Below are 17,200 nucleotides of genomic sequence, written 5' to 3' on the forward strand. Positions count from 1 at the left end.
TTAAACCATCCAATATCCTATTTCCATCAAGTATACTGTATTATCCAGTTCACATCCAGTATACTTGTTTACCTGCAGCTGACACCAATGAAACAACAAAGCAAAACCCTCAAATTGTAATATGAGCATCAAAGACAGACATGTGCCAAACCCACGTACTTGAGTTTTTCTAAAACCTAAAATAAACAAGGAACAACTTCTCTGTTGTTCCCAGTATTGGTAAATATAATGCAGGAGTCTTCTAAATGCATTTTTAAATATTTTTCTCTACATATATGTTCTATATTTTCCTTACAATATTTTTACTCACCATGTAGTTAGTTCATTATTCTTTTTCCTTCTGACCCCCTACAAAGAAAATGACTTTTATTTGGCTATGGTATTTCTTAGAAAAACACCGTTCTGCTTTTTCCATACATCAACTATCCCATATTGATAACATTAACTCCTTATAGTATCCCTAACGGGGTATATCATCAGACTGCCAGAGGAGAGAATTATCTTTTCCTGTGTGCGTTCTATCTGCTTCAACTCCATATCCTTTTATCCTTCTCTTTCTGTGTTCAGCAATGCAAAAGGTCAGTTCTATTTTATATAAAATGTATATTTACCACCTGGTACTTTTCCTGATTAAAAAAAAAATCAGCTTCTCAACATGGTTTAAAAATTGTTTGATAGAGGCAATGTAGAATCCTAGCAGGAACTTGGAAATAGTAGCACATTTTTTTCCTCCGGTATAATAACTTCTGAATTATTTTGTGACAGTCTTAAAATGCTACCTAATTACAATGGTGAACAGTAATGAAGGTTTGTGCCTGATGAAACGGGAAGTTGAAGGTTACATGAAGCTTGATATAGTTAATAAAACTAACTTTGAGTTTCATGAGCATTAAATCAGATGGTTATGAACTATTTCCTTGAATGATGGGGAGGAGGGCATGAAAGACATTTCACACCAAAGCCTTTTCCACATAAAGTAATACATCATATTCTGAGTCGTCACTTACAACTATAAATGCCAAGATGTGGCCATTTTCCACCTCAGTGAATATGAACCAACAAAGGTGCTCCTAGAATGAACTTGGTCTGCTCAAAAATATTTGAATTTAACCAAAGGAAAAAAATCACATTTTTTTCTAGTGCCTTAACTTGTGAGAGGTACTATCTGGGATGTTTTCATATACTGTCATTTAATTGAAATTCCCTCAACAGCCTTCTGTCGAAGGTGTTGATATTGTTACCTCCAATTTTACAGATGAAGGAACAGAGGCTTAAGGAGCTTGACTCAGTGGGCAACTGGCCAAACTGAGACTCAAGTTACTGCTCCTCTATGCAACACACAGTCTCTCCCAAGGCAAGTCATATCAGCTTCATCAAGGAGATTGAAACAAATGGGCCAGTTATGAATAATGTGCACGCAAACGACAAATATCTTTGCTTCCCAAATTCCTCCTTTCTCTGCAATTTTCTTAGCATTTCAGAATTATGTTTGTTTTTTAAAAAATATTTACCTTTAAGTTAATATATATTATTTTCCCCTAAAATGCAAATGTTTTAGGGAGATATAACAGAATATTCTATAGCTATCATTGATGCTTTAGTAAGAATAAGTTATATTTCTTTCTGGGGGGGGCAGTTTTAATAGAGGAAAGTAAATGGGAGAAAGGGGTATATACAGGGTAGGTAGGTTGAAGATACATTTCAAGTACTTCAAACTGTTAGCTCTGCATGGCTCCCTTGTCTATGAACAGAATATGAGGCACATTTTCAATGGAAAACTTAAAAAAAATAGGAGACAGCTTTAAGATAGCATTGTTGGACCTCTTTTTTGAATTCATTGAGTTTCTACAATTCTAAAATTGATGGAAAAACCTTTTCATGGTAGATGGCTAAGGCTTGGCAAGTATGTTTTAAAAGGAAGTCTGTACGTGTCTCCTGAGTTCATCTGGGATTACTTTACCAAAAAGAAAGTTGTGATCTAACCTTCAGAAAATTTTTTAAGTTTCTATTTCTTCTACAAGGAATTTTCTATTGCTTGTGAAAAGGAAACTAAAGGCCCCAAGTTACATATATATTTCCCAAAACAAATAAATTCCAAAGCTGTGGTGATTCTTTTTATTTATTTTATTTCTAGTATGAGAATTAAGGTATTTTTCCCAAGTCAGCTATTCTAAGAAGAAAGTTGTTAATAAAAGGAAAGATAGTGAGAAGCTTCTCAGCATTGGGAGAAAATTGTTTGATAGCATTATTGTTTTATAAATCAGTTTGGTAATTGATAATTAATAACTAAAATGTTATGTCTTTAAATAACACTATTTTTCTATTTGAGGTGTTTCTATGTTCTCCAAACATAGCTGATAAATGTAAAGTCATAAAATTCTCTTATTACTCAAAATATGCTTGTCAACAATGGCAAGTAAGAAAGTGCTTACATATCATATCACTTCAGCCCTTGGAGGAGGATGGTATAGCCATACTTCCTGCTCTGTCAGCTAAACCCACACAAGATTAAATGCTATGTACATAATAGCCAGTTAGTACAGGTCTGTCTTGGAGGCTGGCAGGTGTTTCTATGAAATTTCACCCCACCTGTCACAGCACACAGGGCAGCCAGCACCTGGCAACCTCCTCAAAAACAGCACACTCTTTAATTGCTTTGAAACAGCACAAGCAGCAGCAGCAGCTGCTGCCAACATTGTTAAGTAAACAACAGGTTTTGCACCTGCTGGAACAAAAGCCTGACCTTAACATTGGCCAATCAGGTGACCCCCATGTAACTTAGACAGCTTGTCCTAATGCGAGCGGCCTAGGAGATGAGCAGCAGTCCCTCAATATTGATCCTTGCCCCAGATATGTAATATCTGCCCCTTAGTTGCCTTTTGAGGGCATCAAATTCAGCCCCTTTATATGAAAATTCGAAGAGTTAAATTTTTCTTATGAGCAGTTGCTTCTAGTTCTTTCTCTTTTCCTCCTCTGTCTTCTTTTGAGAATGCTAATGAGAAAAGATGACTTGGCTCTAATTTCCCATATTCTGTGTTATCAGTGATTCCTCTTTAGAAGTCCACAATGAAGAATGGGACTAGAGCAAATAAACTTTCTGCCACTGACCAAAGACCCAACCTTTTAGCCTCTGTGAACAGAAAAAACAAGAAGATAAAACAAAATATTTTTATATATAATATAACAGCTGGGCTTTTCAAAAATATAATTTTCAGTGTTTTATGGCCTTGGATGGGTATCTCCTCACCGTGTAGTGGGACCAGGAAACTCAGCTGTAGCAGCCAAGAAAAGTGAAGTCAAATTTAACTCTGACTCTCACTGGAAAGTCCTTCTCACCCTCCACATACATACATACACTATTCTTATTTAGCAGGATCAGTTCCTAGGCACAGTAAGAAACACCGTTCAGGCTTTAGGGAATATAGTCAAGAAAAATGAAGAAGCAAGGGGCAATGGAGAAATACAGCCCCAAAGCGTTCATGACCATTCTCCCCCTTGTTCACAACTTCTACAAACTGTAGAAGTCCCTCCTAGTGGATAAAGCATTGGATTTGACTGGAACATACACATGCACATCACAATTTCTAGGTGGGGAAAGACAAACTCTATAAGGTGATTTTGTAGAGCAAATCATGTAATAGTCTCAACGACATCAGATGACAATTAACGGGTGATACAGTTTGGCTGTGTCCCCACCCAAATCTCATCTTGAATTGTAGCTCCCATAATCCCTATGTGTTGTGGGAGGGCCCCAGTGGGAGGTAATTGAATCACGAGGGCGGGTTTTCCCATGGTGTTCTCCTGATAGTGAATAAGTCTCATGAAATCTGATGGTTTGATAAAGGGCAGTTCCCCTACATATGCTGTCTTGCCTGCCACCATGCAAGACATGCCTTTGCTCCTCTTTCACCTTCTGCCGTGATTGTGAGGCCTCCCCAGCAACATGGAATTGTGAATCCTGTAAACCTCCTTTGCTTTATAAATTACCCAGTTTTTGGTATGTCTTTATTAGCAGGGTGAGAATGAGCTAATACAACTGGGTTTTAGCATGCATTTATTTGTGTGTTGTTTAATCCCCAGAAAAAGTCTTCCTGTGACTTGGCTGGTTTCTAAAAATGATACAACAGAGGGTTTGGCTTATCAGAGAGAAAGTATATTTTCAACAAAGAAAAACATACAAACAATATAAACTGAGCCTTGAGATGGAGAGAGATACATAGAATATTGTGAACCATGGGCGAAAATGTACTTGAATATGTTTTAGGTTCTTTAATTTTCATCATAAGAACACTGAATTCTTAACCTAGTAGAGCAAAGATTGAATAGGCCTGCAAGCAAATGATCAAAAATCTGTTTCAAATCCTAAAGCCAACAGAACGTTTTGCCTGTGGCTTGTTTATACCATTTGATCAAAAAGAATAATGCAATTGTGAGTTAGTCTGAGGTTGAGGAATTTTTCCAATGAAGTAAGTTAATTATTTATTAGTATTGATTTGCTAGAATGTTTCTGTAAAATCAAAGTATATTTCTTTTTCCACTTTAACATTTCTAAGAATTATGTAACAACTCTCCAAAGTTGTTATTAAACCTAATAACCGTATTTTATAACATTATTGATGCAGCTGATCAATTTGCTACATCAACCTTATATATTCATATGTTTTAAATAAAGTAACATGTAAGTTATGTGCCTCATACATAATAATTGAAGAATAATGATAAAAATGTAAATTTTCCATTTTAGACCATCTCTTGAGTCATACTAACCACTAAAAGACCAAAATATACACACTGAGAGAAATGTACTAAGAAATTGATGGGGAAATCTCTAGTGGCTCATTGAATTCAGGCTGTCAAATTTCCAAGGAACAATTAGATGTTTTAGCCAAGATCTATAGATTATATAAATGACATGTTAAGAAAATAGCAAAAATCATTCCAACTTTTCCTCTTCCTCCATCCTCTCTTTTAACATCTGCAGCAATATCACAAGAAAAACATATATTTAAGGTAGAAACGGAAGGCCAGTATCATGATCTGGATTATATCAAGATTCAGCAGTCTTTGGAGTTTATAAGCATTAAAATATTTTATTTGTGTTATATAATTTATTTTATCCTATGGAAGTATACATTCCTTTTATTTTATCCTATGGAAGTATACCTTTTAAAATAAAGAACAAATAGGCTAAAATAGTTTTGTGTACAATTAGAAAATTGAGGTGTCTTTCAATTTATTGTCGCTGATATCATTTTTTAAAATCTTATGTATATTAAAAACTGAAGAGCTTCTGCTATCCTCTCAATCTGTCTATAATCAGCAACAAACTAGGATTTAAAACATCCCTAACTCCAGGGCTTTTTCTGAAGGAGTAGGGCAGGAGTACACTCTTTGTTCCTGAAATATATGGACAAGTACTTGAGGTATATAAATAGAATCATACAAGGAAAACTAATTATTCATAAAAATGAAAGGGGGGCATTACTACACCTGAATCCCAGAGTTTTTGTGTCTTTGTATGTGAGTCTGAGAACATATGGCCTTCTGAGCTTCAAAGTTTTCATCTGTACAAAGAAAATAACAAATTGACATTCAAGAGACTACTGTGTCAAATATCTGAGAAGCACGAGAGTGAATGCTCGAGGCTTATTGCCCACCTCTGCATGTGCCAATTCTCTTAAACATAGTTGTGGCTACATATTTTCAAAACCAACAAAAGAACAAAACTCTGTGAAAATATTACTGTTCCTTAAATCAAAATCAGTTTCAAAATTTTTTTAAAGGTAACTGATAGGGGAGGCCAACATCTACATGGAAAAGAAGGAACTTTTGTAAGTTCCATGAAATGATGTCATGTTAAGGCTTTTTGTCTTATACATAACAGAGCCTACATAATTATTGTATTAAAAATTTAGTCATGTTCAATGAGGTATAATTTACCTATGATAAAACACATGGGTTTTAAACATATAGTTGAATGCATTTCAACCAATGTATATACTTATACAACTACCATCTTAAGATATGGAATATTTCTGTTCCCCAAGAAAGTTCTCTCATGCCAATAATCCTCACTTCCCCTTTCTTTTCCAGCAGGCAACCACTGATCTAAATTAGGAAACTATATTTAATTTCATCTGTTATAGAAATTCATAGAAATGGAAGCATACAGCATATATACCTTTTTCAGGCTGTTTTGTCCAAGAATGTTTGTGAGAGTCATCCATGTGATTTTGTGTATCGGTACTTCATTCATTGTTATTGCTGACTAGTGTTTCACTGAGTTATGGACTGTAAGTTGTTCATTTACTCATCTGTTAAAAGACATTTAGGTTGTAACCAATTGTTTGGCTACTGTGAACAAGATGCTAGAAACACTTAAATGCAAATATTTGTGAACTACATTTAAACATTTAAGATATCAAGTTTTTGGCATGATGTTGTATATAATATTCATAATATCCCCTATTTCTTGTTTTCCTGCTTATTTTTGAGTTAATTCAGCACTATTATGATTCCATTTTATCTCTTCTCTGGTTGGTTTATTTACTTGTTTGGTTTTGTGCATGAACCAGCATTTACATTTCCAAACCATTTGCTCCAGTTATAGTTATCAAAGGGTTTTCAAGCAGAGGAAGGCACCAGAGGAGGAAACTGTCACAGTCCGCTGTCATGGAATACCCTACTTTGTATACAAAATGAGAATTTACTTCAATTTTCTCCTGTGCCACTTATCAATTTATCTACTCTCTTGGTTCCAAACTCACCCTTCTTTGACTGCTCTGTGATAGCATAGCTGGATCTGTTAATATTTTTCTTATTACAGCTGACACACACAATGTTAAGTTTAGGCAGTAGAAAGTACTGAAAAGACAGTGCTCCTCTCTCTACATGCCTGCATGATGTGGCTTTTCCAGTGTCCAGCTCCCTGGCACATAATAGGAGGCTTTGCAGTACTTTCAATAGGAAGTACTTGTCTGTGGACAGCATACCCCAAAACCACAGAGGATATATTTCCATCAAGTCCCACTAGTTCAGCACCTCAGTGACCTCTCTACCATTCAATGAGCCACAGTTGGCCACATCCCCAAAGGTCTGGGGCTGGGCTTTGGGAATGGGTGTCTCTCTTTTGACCACTCTCTGTGCCCTAGGTGTAGTGAGATAAGTAAAAATAATTCTTTTTGTATTTCCCTAGTCCAACCTTCATTTCTCTGGTCCTCTGTTAAATATAATAATTATGAATATGAAACTTTCCCTGTTAAAATTACTGCGTGATTTCCCTCTGCTGCTTTAACTCTTACTGAGATAGAATTAGCACCAGAAAAAGATTCTAGGTGTGGCAGCCAAAAATATGACATTGTTTACTCCAGTGGAAAGTCATGGCTTCTTATCCAGTTTCTAGAGCTGAGTTAATTCACTGGCCCACAGCCTCTTGATTGAAGAGAAATTCTGGACACCAAAAAGGAGGATCCTCCACTACAGCCATAGCTACATACCGAAAATCTTCACTGAAGGCACCCAAAAAGAAATATGTGGCCATTTACTAGAGTGACTGTGCATTAGCAAAAAGACGAAAACCCAAACCTTTAGATGATTACTGGATATTTGGCTCTGAATGGAAGCTAATTCCTGGTGACCCAAAATGCCAACGCAGTCAGGTGATGGACAGAATATTAGCTCAAGTCCAACTTAAAGTGTGACAAGTTAGTCCACAGCCCCATCTCGTGTTTAGGTCCCTGGTTCCTGAATGTATGATTGCAACAGAGACACTCGGCAACACTCAGAATCCCCATATTAACTGATTCATGGATGTGGACCATTATTATAGAAAGGGCTAAGTGAAAGCCCCTGGAACTTCCTCCTCAATCCTAAGATAACATACCAGAAGCAATGCTGTATCACTGGGGGAGTTTTTTTATGTGAATGCCATAATCAAAAATTTGAAAGCAACAACAGTGGTGAAATCTAGCATATCCTTATATAACTCAACAGTTTAACCTGTGGAGAAATCAGGTAGATATTAGAGAATGACCATGGACTACTGTAAGCTTAATAAGTTGGTGACTTCAACTGCAGCTGTTGTCCCACATGTAATATGTTCACTGGAACAACACAGGCCCTTTCATTTGGAATGCCGCTCTTGACATGGCTAAGGCAGCAGTATACCTGCAGATACCTACCTGCTCCCTGCCAAGTAGAGTCTGCAGAGGTCTTTGTCTTTATGACGCTTAGAAAAGCATGCACTGGTCTACTGTATTGATGAAGCTGTGCTTATTAGTACAGTCAGCTGAAAGTTACAAACATTTTAGGTGCCTTAGTAAGACATATATGAACAAGAGGTTCCAGGTAAACCAAAGTTTAGGGATTCGCTTCAATGAAATTTCTGGAGAATTAATGTGGAGATATTCCCTCCAAGGTGAAAAACAAATTGCTTCACCTCACATCAACCATCAAATAGAAAGATGCCCAATGCCTGGTATAATTTTTTAAATTTTGTAAACAACCTATACCCCTTTTGAGAGTATTATTTCAGGCCATTTTCAGAATCATCCACAAGGTGGGCAGTTCTTAGCAGAGACTAGGGTAAAAAAAGGGCTGTGAAGCAAGTTCATTCTGTAGTACAAGCTGGTCTGCCACTTAGGCCTTAGGATTCAGTAGATTTGATGATATTCGGTGTCTGTGGGAAACAAAGATACTGCATGGAGACCCTGACAAGCACTGACAGGAAAATTACAGTATGATCTCTAAGATAGTAGAATATATATATATCATCCACAGATATGTAGGGGTGTGTGTGTGCGTGCACACACGTGCATTCACACACATAAAACCTGCAGATAACTATTCCCCTTTTGAGAAATGGCTTCTTGTTTTCTACTGAGCCTTGGTAGGAACTGAACACCTAACAATAGGACATCAAGTGGCCACATGATCCAAGCATTCTGTCATAAATTGGGTTGTCTGACCCACATAGCCACAGCAACCTATCATGAAATGAAAACAGTATATAAAAGACCAAGCTTGGTCAGGTCTGGAAGGTATGAGGAAGCTGCATGAGCAGGTAGCACCAACTCCTTTAATATCAACTAATGTTGCATTGTCTCTTCTTTCAGGCCACATACAGGGCCTCCTGGGATACTTACTATGACAAGTTATCTGAAGAAGAAAAACACTCAAGCCTGGATTCCAAATGGGTCTTCACAATATGATAGCACTAATAGAAAGCAAATGAATGTACCACTACAGTCCCACTGGGTAACCTGAATGATGACAGTGAATGAAAGTCTTCTCAGTGAGCAGAGCCTTGAGCAGTACATCTAGTTGTCCATTAAGTCCAGAGTTAGGGCCAGAAGTATAGATTTACAGGATTCTTCGGAAGTTGCTAGTAATGCAGCTGAATTGTCAGGGACATAGAAATAATAGTATTAGAAAATTTGTGACAAGAAAATCCGGGGAAGAAGTATTTGAATGGGCTTTACTAAATGAGCAAAGACTGAAGATATTTGTTACCCATGTAAATGCCCACCAAAGTGCATCCTTAGAGAAGGTTCAAATTACACCTGTTTGGATGTCAGTTCCCTTTATTAGCTCATTGGGTACATAAACAAAAATGAATGGGTGCAGGGATTGGGGCTACACAAGGGCTTAACTACCTGACTTTTTCTTCCAAGGCTAACATAACAGCATTACAGCTAAGAGCCTACTCCATCATCAAAAGAGACCAACACTAAGCCCCATTCCCTAGGGAACCTGCTTAGCCACATTATGGCAGGTTGTTTACATTGGACGTCTTGCACCATGGATGGGTCAGAGAGTCTTCCTCACTGGAATAGACACACATTCCAGATATGCATTTTTTTTCTCTCTCTGTAGTGCTTCTAGTTTCGCCATCTGTGGACTCATAGAATACATTATCAGTGTGACACTTCTCATAGCTTTGCTTCTGATTGAGGAGCTCTTTTTACAACAAAGAAAGTACAGAAATAGGCTCAGATCTGTAAAATTAACTGATCTTTCCACATGCCTGATCACTCAAAAGGGGTTAGGCCAAATGAAAGGTAAAATAGCTTATTGAAAACTCAGTCATGGTATAAGTTGGGAGACAATGGAATTCTGTTTTACATAATTGCAGTATATACTTTCGCATCTCCTGACTCCCCCAAGAGGGTTGCATAATGGAGTGCCACCAGCCACGTACTTCCATACGACTAGCTTCCCAGTGGACTCTACAGAACATCTTTATAACTAATGAGTTCAGCAAGGTTGTAGTATCCAAGATCAATATTAAAAATCAATTTTATTTCTATATTCTGGCAACAAATAATTGGAATTCCGAATTTTAAAAAATAGTTCAATTACAATGGCTTCAAAAAGTGAAATAGTTACACATCTAACAATACATGTACAGAATCTATATGTTGTAAACTACAAAACACTGATAATATAAATGAAGGAAGACAAGTAAGTGGAGAGATATACCATGATTATTTTGTTCCTAAGTCAATTCTCACGTAATTGATCTATAAAGTCAATGCAAGCCCATTCAAAAATCCCAGACGGCTCTTTTATAGATAGTAATAAACTGATTCTAAAATTGACATAGAAAACCAAAGGAACTGGAGTAACCAAGACAAGAAGTCTGATGGTTGGAGCAGGGGTTTGGGGCTTTTTTTGTTGTTGTTTTCATTATGCCTGGGTCTTAGGCAGTATCTTAGTCTGTTTGTGTTTCTATAAAAGAATACTCGAGGCTGGGTAATTTATAAAGAAAAAGAGGTTTATTCGACTCATAGTTCTGCAGGTTGTACAAGAAGCATGGCACCGGCATCTGCTTCTGGTGAGGGCTTCAGGCTGCTTCTACTCATGGTATAAGGTGAAGAAGAGCAGGCATTATATGGCAAAAGGAGAGAAAAGAGAAAGAGGAGAGGAGGCCAGGCGCCGTAGCTCACACCTATAATCCCAGCACTTTGGGAGGCCGAGACGGGTGGATCACCTGAGGTCAGGAGTTTGAGACCAGCCTGACCAACATGGAGAAACCCCGTCTCTACTAAAAATACAAAAAAATTAGCCAGGCATGGTGGCACATGCCTGTAATCTACTCCGGAGGCTGAGGCAGGAGAACCGCTTGAACCCAGGAAGTGGAGGTTGCAGTGAGCCGAGATCGCGCCATTGCACTCCAGCCTGAGATCATGCCATTGCACTCCAGCCTGGGCAACAAGAGCAAAACTCTGTCTCAAAAAAAAAAAAAAAAAAAAAAAAGAGAGAAAGAGGAGAGGAGGTGCCACACTCTTTTCAAATATCAGTTATGGCTGCAGGAATTAATAGAGGGAGAACTCATTCATTACTGCCAGGACAGCACCAAGACCAAGCTTTTCATGAGGGATTGGCCCCCATGACACAAATACCTCCCACTAGGCCCCCACTCCAACACTGGGGATCAAATTTCAACATGAGGTTTGGAAGGGACAAATATCAAAACTATATCAGGCAGACACTGTGTCCGCAGGTGTCATGCAGGTGTGGGTGCCTCTCAGGGCTGCTCTCTCTCCTTGAGATGAATTCTGGGCCCAGCACTGTCCATTTGCTAAGGGTAGAGGTAATTTTTTTTCCTTCCCTCAACTAAAAAAGGTTTTCAACACTACCAGTGGTAGCTGCCACCCCCACCCACCCCTGGCCTATTTTAAAGCCTTGGTTTAAAAGGGGTGAATGGAGAGAAGGATCTGAACTGGATGTTGTGAGTTTCTTGTAGCAGTACCTGTTCCCCTCATCCTGGTCTGTACCAGGAGGGACACGTTCTCAAGACTCTTGCCAATTGTTCTTGTGAGGACTCAGTGAAGCCCATGAATCCAAAAGTGTGTTCAAATTCCCCTTTCAGGCTTTCTACGTCCCAAGCAGAAATAGGTTTTCTGATGTGTAGAACTTTTAGATTGGCAAGATTTGTTTGTTGTTTTGCTTTTGCTTTTTTTCCCGTTTTAATTTGGGCACTTAAAAATGCCATTATATCCTCTTCTAGCATTCATTATTTCTAGTAAGAAATTGTGTCTCCTTCTTGTTGTTCTCTTGTGTGTACTGTGGTAATTTTCCTCTAGCCCCTTTTAAGATTTGTCTCTATATTGTTGGTTTTTCAGCAGTATCATTGTGCCTAGATATGTTTTTTTTTTGTATTTATTCTGAATACATGATTTGCTGCTTTCTTTTTAAATCAATTTAAGTTTTATCCATTTTTTTCAAATATTACTTTATTTTTCATTCTTTCTCTTCCTTTTGCCTGGTATTCCAATTATATGAATATTAAACTGTTTGCTGTTATCCTACCGTGGCTATGTTCTCATGTCTTCAATCTTTGTCTCTCTTTGCTTCCATTTGCATAATTTCTACCTGCTTTCAATTTTAATGATCCTTCCTCTGTCCAGCCCGATGTTACCCCCCACCCCAATTAAATGTTGTTATTGCAAAAACCATATTAATCACTTTCGATTCTCGGCTTCCATTTGGTCCTTTCTGGGGCTTCAAATTATTTCCTGAAACTCTCCATCTTTTCACTCATTATATCATGCTTTTCTGTAGATTCTTTAACAGACTTATTGTTATTTGTTATTATAGCTATTTTAAAGATCTTGTTTAATAATTCCTATATCTTCATCATCTGTGCATTTGTATCTAATGCGTGATTTTCTTTTTAACCATGAGTCATCCTGCTTTTTTGCCCTTTTTATTATTTTCTATTGTATACTGGATACCGTGTCTAAAATATGTGTGTATTATTTGTTTCTTTCTAAAAATAAGGAATACTACTTTCCTCTGTCAGTGTTAGGTCACTAGGCTGAATTAGGGTGAGAGGCTGTTCAGTTTGATTCAAACGATGATTGAGCTGATTTAGAGAGAGGCTGTGGTTTTCATTCCTCTAGGAAGGCTTTGGAATTAGAATACAGGGAGTTTCATAAATCTGTCCTTGCTCTTTAGCCCCACCTTTGTATACCACCTCAGTATTGATATATTTGATCTCATCCGAAGTTGAATTGGGTGGGAGTTCACTTATGACTTTGGTAAGACTCAACTCATGTCTGGCTTTGAATGGTTTGAAGTTACCTTCTCCCTATACTGGGACCCTGAGATCAAATCACAAGACTGCTGGACCTCAGAACTGCCCATCTGTGAAAGCCTGAGACTGTGGGACTATGAGACTTCAAGACTGTAGGAATACAGATAACAAGGCTGCAGACATTGACTTTGAGAATCTCAGTTTTCTTTCTGCTTTCCCACCCTACACCCAGGTTCTGTTACTCACCAAAATTCCTATGTAAGAGAATTACTTCACAGAAAGAATGGTCTTTGTTTTTGAGGGTCCTGCAGCATTCCGATCCATGAGGCTTGTTAAAAGGTGGCGGGTTTGCCTCTGTCCAAGCCAATACTGTTTGGATTCTATTCTTTATCAGCCCTGCTGCCACCCACAATGATTGGTTCCAAGTATGAAAACATCAGCTGTCCCTGAGCTGTTTCTCAGAAAGACTCATCCCTCTGAAGTTTAGTTCTTTTAGATTTTTAAATATCCACAGCCCTTCATTTTCTTTGAAGAAAAGTATAATTTTTTTTAACCTGGTGATTTGTTGTTTCAATGGAAATAAGGTGTATATGTGAAGATTATATATGGCCCACAGACAGAGAATATCCATGTCTAAGCACAGAGAAATACCGTTATTAAGAAAAGCATCAGATAATAAATTAATAAAAATTAATTTTTAAAACAAAAATATAAAAATATCCATTAATCTCATTGTTCCTTTTTAATTATATTAAAAAGCAAAATTACCACTATGCCTCTCTGATTTGATTCCAGAGTTACTTATTAGCATTTTGTTGAATACAATTTAATATGATTCCCCACTGGATATTTTGCTGTACTTATAGAGGCATAGCCCTACATACATATAATTACATATATATTTTTATTCAAAAAATTGATTCATACAACACATATTGCCCTGTAATACGTTTGGCTCGCAGTCATCTTTCCAAATCAAAATACATAAGTTCCTATTCTTTTTAATTGCTACAGAGAACACTCTTGCACTGCCAAGCCAGTATTAATAGCAACAGTCCTCTACTGATAGCCATTTAGGTTTCTTCAATATTTTGCACAGACAATATTCTTAAAGTCATATCTTTATACATTCCTAAAATAATGTTTCCTAAAAAATAAAATATAGATTTTAGTAGACAAAAGACAGCTTTTAACATTCAAGAAAAAAAGCAAAGCTATTATATTTGATTTCATGGTTTAGCTTTTGTGTTTTCTAACTAGTAGCTATTTCTATAAATGCACTTGTCCTTGTAGATATGCCTGCAATTTATTTTTGGCCAAAGTGTTTGGTTTTTAAAATATTTAATACAGAATCATAAACACTCAAAATGCTTCAGTAAAATACAGAGGGAAGGACAGGAGTTTTGTTAGCCATGTGCAGCTGTGAAGCCCAGCTCTGCCGTGTAGTGGCCGCGTGTAACATCTTTCAGGGTGTGAAGTGAGCACAGTAGCAATTCTGTGCTTTATAGTTGTTGTGAGGATTAAATGAGAATTTAGGCATTTAGACAGTAGGTATATACATAGCAGTTCCTAGCTACTATCATTGTCATTCTGGAAATAATGATCACAATGAAAAGAAAATAGGGACTAGAAAAAAATCAAATTAACAAAAAATAGTCATTAACAACTAAAATAATGTCTACAGATACAAATCAGAGCAATCATGCATAAAAAGAAAAAATCTCTAGGAGGATGAAATGCCAGTTTTACATTTCTGAAGTGGTCAACATCAATACCAAAGAAAATAAATTGAAATGTTACATAATCAATTTTTGTTGATGGAGAGGAACATTTAAAATAGATAAAACTTTTATGTAAAGAAAAGGAGTTTTGGGGATAAGTGCACTCCAAAGAGGATCATTAAGCCTTTTTTCTCATAGGCAGAAAAGGGGGATGACTGGCAAAACAGTGAGATATCTTAAAATAAATGATGTTCAGGTACAGAGGTCATTTTGTTCTCCAAATACCAAAAAACAGCATATCTGTTTCATACCATACTGGTCAATTAAGCTACAGAAAACAAAACCAAACAAACCAATTACAGTTTGTTCTCTTTTTCTAACATAGTACTATCTTTAAAAAGATTCAATGAAATTTTCTTACAAAATCCTAACTCTTTGAATAGTGATGCAGCAACGTTCTCCCTGTACAGAACAGAGTCATAATGACTAGTGAAAGAAAATTTCCTAAAATAAGGCCATGTGGTAACACTCCCTTGGATACCATACAAGATAGAGTGGTTGGAGGAATCCTAAATAACCTATAGTAATCCCCTATTCGGTGGGAAAAACGTCTTACATTTTCAGCTGGCCACTCCGGCCCACGGAAGCTCATGTTGCTCAAATGTTCCTCCCAAGCCTGAAAGAGAAGCTTCCTGAGCAAGTGTCACAGACTGACAGCTCCCTTCCACCAGCAGCTATGTTGCACACAGAATGTCCGTTATCATTTACATTTCATGAACAGGTTAATTTAACTACCAGCTGAGGCTACAGACTGAGCAGAGGCTATGGAAAATTAGATGTAGGTGCCAAATCCACCCAGCTTCCTTTAGTGCGAGCAGAAAAAGGGTATCAGAACCCAAGCTTCAGTTTTCATCAGGATTCTCTTGTGTGTCCAAACATTGGGAAGCAGATCCAGACATGGCCATTACAAGTTAATGCCATGGTCTCTCCCGTTCAGCCTCATTCTGTGCATGGAAAACACAGTTAACGATCATTCAGAAGCTGACCGTACAGCTACTGAATTTCTCTGTGCGTAAAGGATAAATAAATCAGCTGTGATTATGGAAAAATAAGCCAATACTTCAAATCTGTTTGTTCTCTGCAAGGGTTGGTGCTTTATATTGCTAGGAAAAGGGATCCCTCTGTATGTGAAAGGCCTCCTACCCCATCTGTTTTCTGATAATCCAGGAACGGGAGCTTTTAACACAGCTAGATTTCAATCAGCTTATTTTGGAAGCCCTAACTTACAGTGGTTTGAGAAACTTTTAAAACAAAGCAGAGAACTGTGCATCATCTTGTAGGCTAGGGAGGAAAATTCATAATGAAAAAAATTACACAGAAAAAGAGACAGACATATGTATAGTTTAAATAGTTTAGATATTTGGCCCCACCCAAATCTCCTGTTGAATTGTAATTGCCAATGCTAGAGCTGGGGCCTGATGGGAGGTGTTTGGATCATAGGGGCTGTCCCTCATGGGCTGGTGCTCTCTTGCCAATAGTGAGTTCTCATGAGAGCTGGTCATTTAAAAGTGTGTGGCACCTTCCCTACCCGCCACTCTTGCTTGCTCCTGCTTTCGCTATGTGATGGTGCTTGCTCCCACTTCACCTTCCACCATGATTGAAAGCTCCCTGAGCCTTCACCAGAAGCTGGCAAGTGCCAGCACTATGCTTCCTGTAAAGGCTGCAGAACTATGAGCCAATTAAATATCTCTTCTTTATAAATTACCCAGTCTCAGGGATTTGTAGCAATGCAAGAATGACATAATACAGCAGTCAACTCTTATTTAGAGATACATACTTTACCTGTTTTGCTTTTCTTCCTTGCATTTTACTGCTCATTAGCTACTCTACCAGAGAATATACAAAAATCATAAAAGAAGGAAATGACCAGTTATTTTTTGGCAGATGACAAAGGCCCTTTGGCATAAATTTCCCATACTAAGCATGGGAGGAGGTCAGGAGCCTGAAAAGCTACTGCTAAATGGCTTCGCAAGTGAATCAGTATATATTAGCATATATTGTGTTCTCATCAAGATTTTCTTTTTAGTTATAAATTACTATGTGTTATAGAACTTTCTCATTTATTTATTTGAATTATCAACCAACCTTTACTAAATGTGCGGTGTGTGTTTTGTGTGCACGTCTGGGACTGTGCAAAGAACTGGGGATCCAGGGACTAAGATTTTTCCTGCCTTTTAGAAGTTCACAGCCTAGGGAGGGAACTGGTAGTCAAATTCCAAGCACTAGGTTCAGAGTTACCCCATTTGTGTCTTGCACCAAGCCTATACGGTAGGTTCATGAACTATATTTCATAAATGAGGATACTGAGGCTCAGAGATATAAAGTAATTTACCCAAGGGCGTTCAGCTACTAAATGGAAAAAGTAAAAGGCAACCCAGTC

The sequence above is a fragment of the Symphalangus syndactylus genome, chromosome 1, assembly GCF_028878055.3.
Source record: "Symphalangus syndactylus isolate Jambi chromosome 1, NHGRI_mSymSyn1-v2.1_pri, whole genome shotgun sequence".
Classification (NCBI taxonomy): domain Eukaryota; kingdom Metazoa; phylum Chordata; class Mammalia; order Primates; family Hylobatidae; genus Symphalangus; species Symphalangus syndactylus.